This window comes from Ranitomeya imitator, chromosome 2 (assembly GCF_032444005.1).
Source record: "Ranitomeya imitator isolate aRanImi1 chromosome 2, aRanImi1.pri, whole genome shotgun sequence".
NCBI classification, from domain to species: Eukaryota; Metazoa; Chordata; class Amphibia; order Anura; family Dendrobatidae; genus Ranitomeya; species Ranitomeya imitator.
This window is the reverse complement of record NC_091283.1, coordinates 280810514-280818467: the sequence shown is the minus strand read 5'-3', so window position 1 is coordinate 280818467 and position 7954 is coordinate 280810514.

The window sequence follows — 7954 nt, the reverse complement described above, 5'->3', positions numbered from 1 at the left end:
CTTCTCCACGCTTCTCCTCTGCTGCTAGCAAATATATATCCATTGTAAATCACACTGTCACATCTGTTTTTGCAAAGTTTCCTGTTTCTGCATTCTGAGTAGTGCTAGCTACAGTGTAGCAATTTTTTAAGAAGTGAAACTAAGTGGTATCTATCATTTTTGCTGTGAGCTACTTGTTTTCAGATACGTGATTTTAGTGACTTTGGATACAGCAACATAAGAAAGGGGAAGTGTGTGTTTCTGACTGCGTTTGAGCACAGACAAAGTATAAGGAAAGCCGTTTTAACTTTTTATTCTTTGAAGTTTTTCCTTTTGTCTCTTTACTTTTTAAAGTTTTTTCCTTCTGTATCAAAATTTTAAGTTTTTTGGTTGTGTACCAAGTTTTTGATGGTTTTCTTTTCTTTTGGTTTCAACTTCTTGTACCAACTTTTTGAAGGTTTTCCTTTCTTTTTGTTTTTTTGTTTTTATATACTCATCTTTTTTAAGTTGTTGTTGTTGTTTTTTTTTTTTGTCATTGTCCAGTTGAAAAATAAATGATGGTCCAACCAAGAGCCCACTAGGGATTTTACCGATATCCCGCCAGGCCATTCCGACCCTGCTCTTAGATGCCATGTTTGCTTTTGACAGCAGCAAGTGGTTAAACTGCCGGGGTTTTTTTTATACCTGCACCTGTGCCATCCCTGCAGTGTACATCTATGTTCTGGTGCTGATTCCAGTGTCGGTAAATGAGACGAGAATTAGCGTTATGGAAGATGAGTCTATGAGGAAGGTATTCAGCTGCCGACTCCGAGGAAGAAACTGCTTGTTGTCTGTGGCCTAAATATATAGGTTTTATTAGTAGATGTAAAGAAGAAAACGAAATACTGTAAAATAATCAATCTCCTCATATGTTTCCCTTATTATCTCCAGTAATTGTGTTATTACAGAGGATTTTTATGATTATCATCATCTTCGTGAGGATAATGTATAATATAACAAGAACACATCGGCGCTAAAAGAAGAATTGAAGCCGCTGGTGCCAAGACACGCGCTGTGCTAGCTGTGTCAAGACCACAGGGGGTCATACACAAATTGAAAGGGAAAATGGATACCGCACTAAAATTCTGGCCCACCAGTACTAAACACGACTGGTCTTGCAAGTAAAAAATTACTAGAGGCTGCAAAGTTGTACCACTATAGACAATCCCATGTAAAAAATAAAATATAGTAAAATAGAGAATATCTCTGTAAGACTGCGTGTAACAACACCAGATGAGGTGTGGGTTATATCTTGACACCCCCTAAAAACAAATGTCCCCTAAATGTCACCATTGGATAGTGCCGTACAGTTATGAAATGTCACTTATTGTGCTGCGTATAAGCAACGCTAAGTGACGGATGGATTATATTGACACAGCCCCTAATACCAAATATACCCAAACAGTTAACATTAGGTAGTACCTTGCAACTATAGAGTGGCGCTATAATATTGCGTATAAGCAACGACAGGTGACCTATGAACTGTATTAAAATAACCCCTAGAAGAAAATGTGCTCAAGTGTTAGCAATGAGTAGTACCGAGGTTAACTTGATAGTCTGCATACAGTGGCTGTGCCCTCACTACACGGCTTCATCAACTTACCGCACACACCTTGTAGTGAGTATTACCAACATCCGCGCACTACTCACGCTTCATGAAGAGGGCAGAAGGACCGAACGCCTGACCGTCCTGGTTTTCAAGTAGGTAAATCAGTGGCTCCACTCCAGTCACATTTCACCTAGAAGTTTATGCAGCACTAGCGGCATGTTCCAGGGCACAGCCACTGTATGCGGACTATCAAGGTAACCTCGGTACTACACATTGCTAACACTTGAGCACATTTTCTTCTAGGGGTTATTTTAATACAGTTCATAGGTCACCTGTCGTTGCTTATACGCAATATTATAGCGCCACTCTATAGTTGCAAGGTACTACCTAATGTTAACTGTTTGGGTATATTTGGTATTAGGGGCTGTGTCAATATAATCCATCCGTCACTTAGCGTTGCCTATACGCAGCACAAAGCACAATTAGTGACATTTCATGACTGTACGGCACTATCCAATGGTGACATTTAGGGGACATTTTGTTTTTAAGGGCTGTCTAGATATAACCCACACCTCGTCTGGTGTTGTTACACACAGTCTTACAGAGATATTCTCTATTTTACTATATTTTATTTTATTTTTTTACATGGGATTGTCTATAGTGGTACAACTTAGCAGCCTCTAGTAATATTTTACTTGCAAGACCAGTCGTGTTTAGTAATCAATAGGTAAATAGCCTTGTGTGTGTTTTCATCACAGTGTAGCCGTGAAGTGATAACTAAGATAAGCCCCCCTGCACATTTGATAGCCGTCTGTTAGCCTAAAGTCACCCAGATCCATGACGTAGGGGTGACCGTCACGGTGTGAATCGTGACATAGATGTAAAGAAGAAAATTAAATACTGTAAAATAATAAATCTCATATGTTTCCCTTCTTATCTCCAGTAATTGTGTTATTACACAGGATTTTTATGATGTTACATCGGCTCATCTTCTTCTCATTTAGGTCTCTACAATATCGGATCATCTCAGTGAAGATCTACATAAGAAAATTTTCATGATTTATCCATCACAAATGGATATGGACAGAGACAAGATGGTGGAGAGGATATTATACCTCAACCTAGAGAGCCTCTTCCGGCTTACTGGAGAGGTGAGAGATTCTGATGACGTCACATTACATCATTCTTATCTATGAGAATTACAGTTGGACAGAACTGGAGAGGTGACGAGGACTCTGGAAATCTCTGTAGTGAGATTTATTAATGTGTCTCTCCATAACCAGGATTACACAGTAGTGAAGAAGTCATCTAAGGAGCACTGTCAGGACCCTGTGTCTGAGGGATGGGGAAAGACCCCTGAGCCCAATCACAGGGCCTCCATCTCACCCTCTGATACATGAGGACATCAATGACCAAAAGATCCTAGAACTCACCTACAAGATGATTGAGCTGCTGACTAGAGAGGTGACACTGCTGGGAATGCTGGGACATTATAGAGTAACTAGCTATTGAACCCGTTCTACGCCCGGGTGGCGTGCATTTATATTGGTATATGGTCTCCATCCTGGTATGTGCTGCTTCCATCCTGTGCCCTAATCTTGTCATGTGCTGCTACCATCTTGCGCCCCCTTCCTATCATGTGCAGCCCCCTTCCTGTCATGTGCAGCCCCTATCCTGCACCCCCTTCCTGTCATGTGTGGCCCCCATCTTGTGCCCTCCTCCTGTTTTGTGCGCCTTTTCCTTGTCATGTGTTACTCTCTTCCTGTGCCCTCATCCTGTCATGTGCTCCCATCCTGCGCCCCAATTCTGGTATGTGCTACTCCAATTCTGCGACCCCATTTTGTCCTGTGCTCTTTTCATCTTGCACCCCCATTCTGTCATGTGCTGCACCCATTCTGCGTCTCCATTCTGTCTCTATAGCATAAGGCAGCCCCCGTAGGTAGACTCTGTAATATAAGGCAGCACCCCCCACAGGCAGACTCTGTAGTATAAGGCAGCACCCCCCACAGGCAGACTCTGTAATATAAGGCAGCACCCCCCCACAGGCATACTCTGTAGTATAAGGCAGCACCCCCTCACAGGCAGACACTGTAATATAAGGCAGCACTCCCCACAGGCAGACACCGTAGTATAAGGTAGCACCCCCCAACAGGTAGACCCGGTAATATAAGGCAGCCCCCATAAAGAAAGACAATTAATACTCACCTCTCTTCTTCCTGGTTCTTGCGCTGCTCCCGCTCACCTTCGGACCGTGGCTCCGGGCAGTGATGTCATCACACCCCCTTATCAGTGTCAGCGTCGGTGACGTCAGACGCTGACAGGGGGATTATGGGAGGAGCGTAGCTCTCCTTTCCTCATCAATGCGGTCAGCTGTATCCGCTAGATGCCGATAGTTGACCCTGCAATGACAGGTGGGGGGCCCGCCTGCTCAGGGGCCCATAGCGGCCGGGTGGCAGAGCAGGGAAATCGATTCTCCCTACTCTGCCTCAGAATGTAACTGTATTGGTGCGCTGTGCAGGCCAATACAGTTACAGTAGCGTAGCTCCGGGTGGGCCCCCTCTGAGCACCGGGCCCAGGGCGATGGCCCCCTTTGCCCCCACGGTAGCTACGCTACTGCCTGATGCGTCACTCTGTGGGGTCCAGACTGCACCGGCGTGTCATGCTTGTGCATTATATGATGGCTTCAGACAGTGACGCTCCTAGCATTATATAATAGATGATGTGAAGGGATCGGGGATGACGGTATCATTGTATGTGTCAGGTTCCTATAAGGTGTCAGGATGTCGCCGTCTATTTCTCCATGGAGGAGTGGGGGTATTTAGAAGGACACAAAGATCTGTACAAGGACGTCATGATGGAGGTTCCCCAGCCCCTCACATCACCAGGTAATAGACAGGACTAAATACACACGGCCTATAATTATCTGTATGTAAAGAATGAATTCAGTCCCTGTATGTGTTTCCTCCAGATCTATCCAGTAAGAGGACAACACCAGAGAGATGTCCCCATCCTCTTCCTCCACAGGACTGTAAACAAGATCCCAATGTTCCTCAGGATCATCAGGTAGATGGAGAGAAGGAGTCATGAGATCTCCCCTATGATGTGTAGACGGCTGTGAAGGTCTTGTGCTCAGTCTTGTTTTATCCACCAGTATTATATGTTTTATACTTGTGTAATGAGAACGGTGGAGATGGCAGGATTAGAGCTGATCATAGATGTGACTTCTCCATCTTTCTGTGACTTTTACAATATTTGTTTTCCTATCGCCACGACAGCACCCACAACGAGAGAGGGGATCCGCCCACCTTCCGGACAGGAACCTACAGGTTAAAAAGGGGCGGTCCCCCTCGCCCTCCAGTTTGGGTTCCTGTCCGGACGGCGGGAGCCTACAGGTCGTTTCCTCTTACCCGGGTCCGCCAAGCCTCTGTGCGGTGTCCGGGGAGAACGGCAGAGTCGGGGGCCCGGAAGCAGCGTCGGGGGAAGTCTTGTGTCAGCTTCTCCCCTCGTCTGGCAAGGAGCGGTGGCGTTCCCGGGGGAAGGCACGCCGCCCTGGGTCGTCCACTCGCGCGCGACGCTGCAGGAGCAGGTCGGCGCTTATGACCCGTAAGTAGAGCGAACAACTTCCGGAGGAGACCGGGAGGAGGAGCGCGGGACTTTTGAAAAGGAGCAGCGCTCAGGTGAGATGTGTGTGCGGCAATATGTCTTTGGCAGGAGACGCTGAACACCGACAGGCAGGAGAGCACAGGTCTCATAGCGGCGAACGTGGGCAGCAGGATCCTGGCAAACCAGCGTCACGTCGCGCCTCACCCCCTCAAAAACCGGTACTCTACATTTTTTCAGCAGTGGTGAGTGTAATATGTAGACCATTGCCTGATACAGCCGTTTTCTATACTATGCTTTATTATAGGGGAAAAAGGTCTCCAAATCCAAGCATAAGCAGTGTGCTGTATGCACAGAGCCTCTACCTGACACCTATGTTAAAAAGTTATGCCAATTATGCATATGTCGTATGTTAGAAGAAGAGGCCCCTCTCCGAGTATCGGATCTGAGGGAGGTAATTAGGGAAGAAATAAAATCATCCCTTAAAACCAGACGGCATGAAAAAAGCAGTGTGGAGTTGGTGTCCGATTCCAGCCCTTCGGTACAAGAGGGCGAGTGTTCGGAAAGTTCTTCGGCATCCTCTTCAGATGAGGAGGGAAGACCTTGCTTTTCCACGGATGGTATGGAAACCTTAATTAAGGCAAACAACCCAGGAGATCATGTTCGCAGGGCTGAGCCAGAGAAGTCGAAAAGCTTTCCCAGTGGTGGATTCTGTTAAAGATCTGGTCAAACGGGAGTGGGACAAGCTGGATAAAGGGTTTTTACCTTCAGCTGCAAAAAGAAGGTACCCCTTTGAAGATGACACCTTATCACAGTGGATGAAGGTTCCTAAAATAGATGCGGCAGTAGCCTCTACTTCAAAAACAGCCTCACTTCCGTTAGAAGATGTAGGGCTCCTCAAGGATCCTTCAGACAGAAAGGCTGACATGCTCCTTAAAAAACTATGGGAGTCATCATCTGGAGCCTTTAAGCCTGCTATCGCAGGCACCTGTACGGCCAGATCAATCATGGTCTGGGTGACTCAGCTGGAGGAGCAGCTTAAAGCGAAGGTACCCAGGGATAAGTTGCTGAATTCCCTGTCTCAGGTCAGAGAAGGAGCAGCTTATCTAGCAGACGCCTCAATTGATTCTCTGAAATTGGCCGCAAGATCGGCAGGTCTTTCGAATGCAGCCAGACGGGTTCTATGGCTAAAGACCTGGAAGGGGGATGCCCAGGCTAAAGCCAAACTTTGCTCCATTCCATGTAGGGGTGAGTACCTATTCGGCCCGGTGCTGGATGACATCCTTGCAAAGGCAGAAGATAGGAAGAAGGGATTTCCTAAAACGTTTAATCCCACTTTTAGGAACGCCTTCCGAAGACGCATGCCCTTCAGGAGATTCCAGCCAGACCAGCAGGGATATAATCGCGACTGGGAAACATCAGATCCAAAGAAGAAAGGTGGATACTATAAGAACGTTTCATCTTTCTCAAGACGTAGGCGTAATTACAGATAAGACAGATCTACCAGTAGGCGGAAGACTAAAGTTCTTCTCAGATAGATGGGAAAAAATTACTTCTAGTGCCTGGATAATGGGGGTGGTTGAGTCCGGATTAAAATTAGAATTTTTGAGAACTCCCCCGGATCAGTTTGTGATAACATCACTGGACACTCTGGCCCAACAACAGGCCTTAGAATTAGAGATTCAACAATTGCTTACAAAGCGAGTTATTGAAGAAGTACCAAAACATCAGGAGAAGACGGGTTTTTATTCTCCGCTATTCTTAATCGCTAAACCTGATGGGTCCTTTAGGACTATCATAAATTTACGTAAATTGAATAAATATCTTCAGTACCACGCTTTTAAGATGGAATCCATTAAGTCAACAACTAAGCTTTTGTTTCCTAGGTGCTACATGTCGGTCTTGGATCTAAAAGATGCGTACTACCATCTTCCAGTTCACAGAAATCACCAGCAATTTCTCAGGATGGCAGTATGGGTAAACCATCAAATTAAAGGGAACCTGTCACCTGAATTTGGCGGGACTGGTTTTGGGTCATATGGGCGGAGTTTTGGGGTGTTTGATTCACCCTTTCCTTACCCGCTGGCTGCATGCTGGCTGCAATATTGGATTGAAGTTCATTCTCTGTCCTCTGTAGTACATGCCTGCACAAGGCAAGATTGCTTTGCGCAGGCGTGTACTATGGAGGACAAAGAATGAACTTCAATCCAATATTGCAGCCAGCATGCAGCCAGCGGGTAAGGAAAGGGTGAATCAAACACCTGAAAACTCCGCCCATATGACCCAAAACCAGTCCCGCCAAATTCAGGTGACAGGTTCCCTTTAAGCATTTTCAATTTTTGGCAATGCCCTTTGGCCTGTCCATGGCACCTAGAGTTTTTACTAAGGTTGTTTCAGAAGTAATGGCACATATCAGGGAGAGAGAGACCCTTGTGGTGCCCTATCTAGACGATTTTTTGATAGTAGGAAATTCAATTGATCCGTGTACGTCTAGGGTAAATGCCATAATATCATCCCTACAGGAGCTCGGATGGATTATCAACTGGGAAAAGTCAAAACTGGAACCCACAAGACGTCAAATGTTCCTAGGAGTTCTTCTAGACTCAGATGATCAGTCATCCTTCCTACCAGAAGAGAAGAAGCGGAAGATCGTTCAAAGGATCACGGCTGTAAGGAAAGCTCCAAACTTATGTCTAAGAGATGCAATGTCGCTTCTAGGATCTTTGACTGCGTGTATATCGGCGGTAAGATGGGCTCAGGCTCATACCCGAATGCTTCAGTACGAAG